This window comes from Sparus aurata, chromosome 6 (genome assembly GCF_900880675.1).
Source record: "Sparus aurata chromosome 6, fSpaAur1.1, whole genome shotgun sequence".
NCBI lineage: Eukaryota > Metazoa > Chordata > Actinopteri > Spariformes > Sparidae > Sparus > Sparus aurata.
In genome coordinates this window covers 13,461,623-13,470,926 of record NC_044192.1, presented here as the reverse complement: position 1 = coordinate 13,470,926, position 9,304 = coordinate 13,461,623, and the positions used below count along the sequence as shown (strand labels likewise).

The window sequence follows — 9,304 nt, the reverse complement described above, 5'->3', positions numbered from 1 at the left end:
AAAAAAACAACAACAACTGAACGATGAATACACCCCGCCCGTCGCTGGTTCTTCTACACCCCAGTCTTTTTTGTCTGCGGATCTACAAGTTATATCATCGATTTTTCCCAACAAAGTCCTTAATGTGAAGTCCTTAACGTGAGAACAAATATAACCGGTTTCTCTCTCTCTCACCTCCTGCCCCTCTCTGACTCCCACCACCACCTCCCCTCTCCTCACCCGCCCTCTCCTCTTTTCTCTCTCTCTCTCTGAGTATCTCTTCCTCGGCGCTTCGACACCTCTCTGTGAACAGCCTCCGCACAACAGCGCTTTGGTACATCAGCGTCCTAACCCCTCCTAACCCGGCTGACTGAGCCTCTGTAGAGAGACTCCAGCTAGCTGCGATGGTGGTTTACTCTGCGGCAGGAACCTCTCTCTCTCTCTCTCTCTCTCACTGTCTTTGTATGAGTCTCTCTCCCTCACACACTGTCACATCCCTGGCCTCTGCCCCCCCCCCCCCCCCCCCCCCCCACTGCATATTGGTCGACACACACAAACACACACACACACACACACACTCACTCACTTACACACACACACGTGCTGATTACCTGGTGATTCACTTAAAGTAAACAGGCATACTTGACATTTCAACCAGCTCACATTCCCAGAGAAAAGATTCATGTGAGTACCACCTCCGGACTTCATCACAGTCTATTGTGCTCAAGCATGTATTCAAAGTCAGAAATGAACCCATTTATTTGTGCTCTGTGCTTTTCTGTGGCTCATGCAGGTAATAATGGTAATAATGGTCCAGCCTTTGAAGCTGAAAAAAAAAAACAACATGTTGGCACTCTCATTCTTGTGCAATTATGTGAATTAATGACTGAATGTTTCTTTATGCAGAAAATCGTAACCTTAACTACAGAGGAGTCTTATGGCGCTGAGGAGTGAAGTTGCTTATGGAGCTGAGAAATGCAACAACAACAACAAAAATGCAGACGCTGGACTATAGAAAACACTTTTTTTTTTTCCCAGGCAGTGAATGCCTTTAGCGCTGAAAGTTATGGATTCAGCTCTGTGTATTGTTCTCTTTCAGAGTACACAAACACATGTTTTCATTCCTTTTCAGCCTATTGACTGTAGTGGTAGTGGTTGTAAAAAATGCACAGTGCCTTTGCCATGTAAGACAAACTTGTCTGATGACACAGTGATTGTTGGTTCTATCACTGATTCATGAGGATCAGTTGGTTGTCTTGGAAGTTCTCCCTTGCTAAGTTATGGAAGGGGATTCAGGCCACAGTAAAAGTAAAAAGCAACTTTGAGTTGTGGCTTTTGTTTTCATAAATCTGAATTTTTTTTTCAGAATTCAGACTTTTAATTTGCTGACTTTTTCTAGGAATTCTCACTTTTTTCACAATTCTGACATTTTTTTCACAATTTAGATTTTTTTTTTATTTTGTTTATTTATTTATTTATTTTTTACCAATTCTGACTTTAAACTCTGAATTCTCACTTTTTTATATACTTCATACTTTCTTTTCCCTCCGAATTCTGACTAAACTCAAAATTCTGAATCTCTTTTTTCTGGGAATTCTTACTTTTTTCCCAATTCATACTTTTTTTTCCCCCCCATTGACTTCTGACTTAGCTCAAAATTGGGCCTTTTTCCATCAGAATTCTGACTTTGTTTCCTACAATTCTGATCCTTCACAATCCTTACTTTCTTTTTTTTTTTTATATGCAATTCATACTTTTTCCTCAGAATTCTGACTTCTTTCTCTAAATTCTGAGGTTAAAATGAGAATCAAAATTCTGGAGAATTTTTTTTTTTTTATCTATTTCTGTTTCACAATATTATTTTTACGCTGTGGTCCTAATGCTCCTCCATACTAAATACTGACAAAACCAAAGATTTTCTCCTTAACTAGTATTTTAACTTGAAAACATGTTGAACTCATTGCCTGGTATTTTCCCCCATCTGTAGCTAACAGGAACAAAACTGAACATGATGGCTCATATATCCAGCAATATTGCGGGGTCAACAACAACACAGTATGTCACTGCCTTGTGAGAGTGGAGTGGCAGGGAAAGGGAGGGTAATCCTCAGTGATTTATCACACCCTCTGTGGTGAATACACCATCAGGACGGAGGTCATGGTAGCACCTGTGTGGATCTCCCGTGCCCTGGGATCAGTTATTACTTTCAGTAATGCTCTGTTAAACAAATCCTCCTCACTTTTATTTTGGAACTGTATTTGGTATTTCATCAGATGTATTACATATATTTTCTTTATTTCTTGTTTAATGGTGACTGTTTCATGTTTCATCATGTTTTTGTTTCACTATTGCCACACAGACTTGTTGTCACATCTTCTCTCTCTCTCTCTCTCTCTCTCTCTCTCTCTCAAGAGATTACTTTTCATGCTGTCAGACGCATGTATTCACGACATCCAGAATATTTACAGTGCCTGTGGAGGGAGCCGATCAGAGAGAACGCGCCTGTGAAAGGAGCTGGGGCACAACAAAATGCTTCCCTATCACTTTTTTTTTTTTAATTCCATCGGTGGCTCCCACACTCCAACTAAGCTACTCATCTCTCTCTCTCTCTCTCTCTCTCTCTAGATCCCTCTCTCCACCTCTCCATTTGTAGCTTCCCTCCATCACCACCAGGGGCTTTCCACACCGCGCCGTGCCGAGAGCGGCTTGGCAGTCCCTCTCCCTGCGCTCCTCGAAGCGGAGACTCCAGACGCGCAGCGCGGTGGCAGACGGGGCGCGCAGAGAGCTTCTGTGCCTCCGATTTCTGTGGGGGTTTCTCTCTTTTTCTTTTTTGAATTATTAGTATTACCACACAGGGGATCGTACGCCTTTCATTCTCGGGGAGCAGCGGCAAGTTGAGTAGCCGTCACCGCGTCCCCCCCTCCCCACACCTCCTGCAACTTGTCAAAGCGAGAGGCATTGGTTTCCGCCATCCGATGAGAAAGGTAAGGACTTTGAGTGTGTGTGTGTGTGTGTGTGTGTGTGTCTGGGTGTTTTTAATTTTGATGGGAAAGTTCGCCTCGCCGCGCCTCGGCTTGCTCCTGCAACATACAACTCCACGCTGGACTTGGCATGACGCTTCTGGACTGTAGGAGTTTTGCATTGCGAGCGGAGCGGGGGGGGGGGGGGGGGGATTGGATAAAAGCACGCACGCTGGTGTGGTTTTTGGTGTGCGAAGAGGCGGCTTTTCGGTGGCAGATTTTGCACTGCGCCAGTTTGATCTGCACTAAAAAAAAAAAAAAAAAAAAAGGGCTGGACGTCAGCACCTAACTTGTTGCCACTTGTGACACGAATTAACAGCAAGGCGGCGATGAGCAGTGCGCCGGAGAGCAGAAACAGCGGAGGATGATCACTGTAGCGTTTTGCTTTAGGATAACGACGGGGTCAGCTGTGGTGTGACTGCACAGTGTATAGCCCACGTTGATAATTGCGTCGCAACCAAAAATAAAAAAGATTGTGTCTAGATTACAACGAAGTCTCCAGATTGCGCTGCGAGCGTTTCGTCTGGCGCGGCAGCTGGAATTCCATTTTTCCCTTTCTCCCCCTTAAGAAATGTGTGTAAATGTGGCAAAGGGCCGGTGCGAACTGTAGCGAGAACAACGACGCAGACTTTTCATAAATGAAATCGCAGCGGGTTTAAAACGAATAAAATAAAAATAAGAATAAAAAATGACCGCACGCTCCTCCCGCGCGGTGGGGATGCGTTTTCCCGAGGACTGCAGCCACTTGATGCGCCAACAGGATGCATTTTTGGAGGAAGTTGGATGTGTGCCACGCTGTTGAATGGCTGGATGCAGACTTACACGACCAGCGAAACTGTTTAATTTCATTTTCTTTTGGTTATGTGATATTCCTGCACAGACGCAGCTGTATTCAGTCCTTTTTCTCTCTCTTCTTATAATGTTTATCACTGCTGGGCGCATAACAATCACCTCACTACCATCAATCACTTTCGGTTTTTAGTCATTCATATTTAATATTTTAATCAATGTTTGTAAATCCTAAAGTGGATCTAATGGACCCCCGATCCAAATTGCTCGACACATCCAACTTCAAATTCAGCCCCGCCCCCCCTTAACTTGCAACGTTTCACGTGATTTTTCTTTTAAGCGGATTTATGTGAATCATTCTCCTCGAATGACTTTGCAGACATTTGGCATTTAGATGTACTTCAATATCAGATATCCCTGTAAGTCATAAAACAGTCGATGAGAGACAGAAACAAAATAAAAAATGCCAGCTCAGGCTCTCATTAGAGGGAAAAAGACACTCATTGTGCCGTGGTTTTATTTCAGAGACGCTGCACTGCCACGCACACGCAGGTCACAACAAGTTTGATCGGATTCCTCCCATCCTGAGTTTATATATTTGTTCCGAGGGGAGGCGGACCTTTCATCTCTGTGGTATATGTGGACGAAATACAGAGTACTCCCAGCAGCAGGACTCGTGTGCTTGCTTCATATTGCACAGAATATAATTTCTGACCGTGGGGTTACAGTACACTTTAAGACTCGATATTACTGAGCGACCTTGGCTGAGGTTAGAAGTGCTCGAGTTGACTCCTTTAGGGTGTCTGTGTTCTTGACCGTATACGTGCAAGGATATCAGTGCGTGCCTGCCACTGTGTATGTGTGTGTGTGTGGGGGCACATGGGGAGCTGTGTGTGTGTGTTTGTTAGACCGCAGGCGTGCCTCAGCTCACCATTTATCCTGAGCTAATTGGTGTTTGGGAAAGTGAGAGAAATGCCCCTAGTCCCAATGGCCAATCAATGGCTTTAATTTTCCAATTAGATCCGGATCCGTACAGGAATCCGTCAAAGAGGCAGGACCTCTGGGTGAGGACCGTGACCCCTATTGACCCCGTGTTTGGAGAATTGATTTTTCGCACACTTGTGCAGATCAGCAAAACTTGAGGCAGATTTAAAGGAGCACTACGTAGTTTTCGGGGGAGAAATTTCTGATTTGATTTGGTTTATGTCAAAATAAACTGAATAAACAAGGCCTCTTCGTTTTCGTGAATGAATAAACAAACTGACTTGAAAAGACAACACAACTTCATACAGTTTTACTTTGTTTGTATGTGGTTGGACCCTGCCACTCATCTAGCTTCAAACAGCTGGGGACCTTATCTTCTTCTGAGAACAGCTTGTTTATTCACTTACATTTCTGAGTTTGCATTATTGCCTCATTAATAAAGTAAATATGAAAAATTCCATCTCCAAAAAACACATAGCGCCCCTTTAAGGCAGAATTCGTCATTCAAAGTTCACTTTAGGTCAAACCCAAAAATGATTGACCTAATTTTTATTACTAATCTTATCGGCATAAGCAATTTAAAAAGTGTAACTAACTCACTTGTGATTATTTTCTTGCAGTTTATGAGGTAGAGATATCTAAAGACAAACTGCCCTGAAACTGTTTAAAATCATCTTTTACCCGGGTGCTTTGTAGATTTCGACGTCGCCGATGTAAAATTTCCACATTTCTTCAATTTCCCGTCACATCTCAGAGTGTGGTGGTTGTAATTTATGTGGTGGTTGAAGTTTATTTGTCACGCCCACACATATACCTACAGCCACAGTGGGCATTGTGTTTTTTTTTAGCCCAATGCACACAAAAAAACACACACACACTAACACAAACACACACATCTTCACCGGCGGGACGACACAGAGTATAATGCCCTTTTCTCTGCAAGAATGAAAAAGGGGAATAAATCCACCACCTCACTGTCCATTACAGACGAGTATCGTGCTTTGTATCCTGGGCCTCCTCATTTATTCAGCCGGTGGTCTAACCAGCGTGTACATTACAAGGGCCATGTAGCAGTAACCCAGATGGCAGAATGGGCTGATTGTGATTTATGTACCAAAAGTGAATGCATTACTGTGAGCTCCTGGAGTCAGTGCCAATTCCAAGCAGGCGTTCGCACATTTCTCAACACACACACACACACACACAGAGACACAGAAGCACAAAAATACTTACTTACTTACGCACAAAACTTCCGCGCACGCTCCCTCGTCCCTGTCTTATTGTCACACGCACGCGCGCGCACAAAGCCCTCCTGAAAAATCGTTTAGATGAAGCAGTCCACCGTTGTGAGACATTGATTACCGTTTACCAGGCTGGAGCACAAACGTGGCGTGTAAAGGAGAGATGGCTCGGATGGACGGAGGGAGGGAGGGAGAGGAGAGAGAGTGGAGAGAGAAAGGAGAGGGAGAGGTTGATATATGGCAGTAAAGATGAAAGATACGGAGGCATCTTTATGGCGAACGGAGAGGGGGGACAGATTAGGCCAACTAATTGATCTGGACCTGTGCTTAGTGTGCCTGCTTCATTCACACAGCAGGCTTAATCCCTGTCTCACACACACACACACACACACACACACACACACACACACACACATGTTTTCACTGTCCCACCCCTCGCCGCTCACACCTGCTGTCTCGACGCCGGTCAGGGACGGTCAGCCCCTTAGTCACCTCATTACCCCCTCCGGGCAGGGACTGCATCAACCATATTAGCTCTTGAGCTCTGTGATGGAATCAGTAGGTAGGAGGAGACAGAGAGCGGAGGGCTGAGGGCTGTGGACGGGCTCCGTGCTTGATTTTCCAGCCCTGTTTGCACCTGATTTCAAGGAGAGGCTTACAGGCAACACTTTGATCCGACAATTTTTTTCTTGTTCTGAGTTCTGTGGCTCTGCTGAGGAAACTTGGCTAGGTTTTTTTTTTTTTTTAGTGCTTTTTACAGGTGATGAAACAGGCTACTCACACAGGTTTTTTTTTTTTTTTTACGGTCATTGTTGCAGCAGTGTTAGAGGTTAAATTGCTTGCGAGACCGTGGTTGGGGGCAAAGCTACCCCCAGAACTCTTTCCCGGGTTAGTCCGCCAGGCTTGTTCAAATCCTCGCCAGTCAGTCGGGTCAGAAAAGAGTTAATTAGACCTTTTAAAAAGATAACTTGGTGCTTTTTTTCCCCTTTCCTGCAGTGAAATAAGGTTGATGCCGCTCTCGTGTGTGTGCTAAATCTGAATCTACAGCCAGCGGGCGAGGAGCTCATCTAAGCTTAACTTGGAGTAAAAACTGGAATCAGGGGAACAACTTTATTAATTAACGTGTTGTATCTCATTTGTTTAATCTGTGTACAAACAGAAGTGAAGCTGTGGTTTCATGCTGGAACTCATAACGTGCTAGTTAGTACTATTTAGAGGAAGTAATTTTTTTACTTTGGTTTTGGTTTTGTCAAGGTGTTTCCCCCTCTGCGTCCAGTCTTTATCCTAAGCTAGGACAATAACCTGCTGCCTCTAGCCTCATATTTTGCATACGCACACAAGAGTAATATCAATTCACTCATTTAAATCTCAGTAAAAGGCCAGTTGACCCAAAACATTTTATTCTTTTAAGCACGATAATCTTTTTCTTGGTTATTTACAATAAATGTGATATTTAACATTTGTTGCTTTTCGGTATATCCAAAACCGGCTACAGTAAGTCGGAGACTAATTCTGTTATATTTCAGTATACTTTAAGTACCACCACGCTGACACTAAATGCCTGCCACGCTTTTGATGGCGGATCAGACGGGAGCTTTGACGACCTTAGATCTACATTTGAAAGCCGCTCAGAGGTTTTTTCTCTTAATGATTATCACTTTTTCAAACAAGAACAACTGCCAGGACGTTGCGGGCCGGTTAGATTCGCATTTTCAAAGACCACAAGTGCGATACTGTGATTCCCAGTGCGACCGAAACAACAAAGAACGAAGGCAACAAGAGGAGAAAAATGGATACTAACAAGATTCAGACAGCTGCTGACTCCATCTGTCCTTGCGATGCAGTAAAATCTGCTGATATGGGATCGGTCTCTTCTGCCATTCGAAGCCAAAGGGGGTGCTGCCGAATGGACCCAACTTAATCTGAATGCATACTTTCAAATGTGCAGCAAAACGAAATCACCAAAGGACCTTTGGGCAGTGAACTGAAGAAAAACAACTCTTCAAGCAGACTAATGCAATTGCTGAGATATGGATTTTCTTTTTTGTTGTATCATAAAGCACTGCAATGAAATGTAAAAAAGAAAGACAGTATGTTTAGATTTAATGTCAAAAGCGTCATGATTTTGTACCTTGTTCACTCTGGACAAACACCCACTAACACTCACAAACATCAAGCTCTTGTCTTTCGGTCTTTCAAGGGATTACTCTGCACTAATTCCCAGATCAAATGACTCAGCTGAAGTCATCTGTATTTACTGGCTCCGGCTCCACTCGGCGGTAAATATGACACCCAGTCTAGACGCACTTCTTTTTGCCCTTTTTTCAATCCAAATGCTATGACTCGCGCCTAAGTTCCAGACATTTGCGCATAAATAGTTTGTCACTGTTGCTTCCTGCTGTACCCTGTTTTCGGATGCACTTATGATTCCAAACGTGAGCAACATAAACTCCTTACTTCATATATGCGCTAACATTCGTGTTAAAGTTCTACTATATGCATTTGTTCGTGGTGTAGTAGTTGAACATGCAGATTGTCATCATCAGAAAAGCAATCGTATAAGTCGAAAATGAAAGCAGCTTATTACAAACCTCATTTGTGTTTGTTGCTCGGCGGCGGCCTCCAGCGGCTGTAGTTATTACAGCAGCTGCAGGGGAGGAAGTGAGGACAAGTAGTACTGTCTACAGAGCGAAAAGTCCCAACAGGAGGTCAAAAGTGAGTTCTTTTAACCCAAACTGCAATGTTTTCCTAAACCTAACCAATATGCAACCGCTCGACGGAGGTTCGTAACGTGTGTACGCTGGTACAGCTGCCGCAGCTGCCGCAGCTGTCAATCTTTTGGAAACGGTGGTATTTATCGATTTGTGAAATGCTGATAATTGATACTTTCAGTTGTTTAGCTATGAGGACGCGTTGGAGCCTGCGATTGAACACACATGCACTACGAGAACGTTCATGGCGTATCAAAAGCACGATCCCCTGGTTCAGAAACCTGCACCCGCGTATGCTCCATATCTGAAATTAACGAGATCTGCTCCGGGAGACGAAGATAAGACGCTCTGATTGAGATACTGAACATATCGCACTTGTTGTACAGTACATTGCTGCCGTTTGAAGAGAGGTATTTCACGATCCGTCTCCTGGTGTGCTGCTGTTTCTTGCTTTTTTTTTTTTGTCTTTCGACCTAACGTGCATGATTTCCCGGAGGCAGGATTCCATCTCTGGTGAAGGGATCCAGGTAGTCAGTGTGCGTTCTGCAGCTGGTCTGCAGGTCTAGGTGTGTGCCTCTTG

General features: G+C 44.0%; 1 protein-coding gene across 1 annotated transcript in view; it reads left to right on the top strand.

The window, feature by feature from the left end:
• Positions 1–2,542: 2,542 nt before the first annotated feature.
• cdh22 (cadherin 22) overlaps positions 2,543–9,304 on the top strand; it is a 169,306-nt gene continuing 162,544 nt past the window's right edge. The window contains exon 1 of the mRNA XM_030421451.1: positions 2,543–2,963. The gene's annotated coding sequence lies outside the window, so the exon portion shown is untranslated. The remainder of the gene's footprint in view (positions 2,964–9,304) is intronic.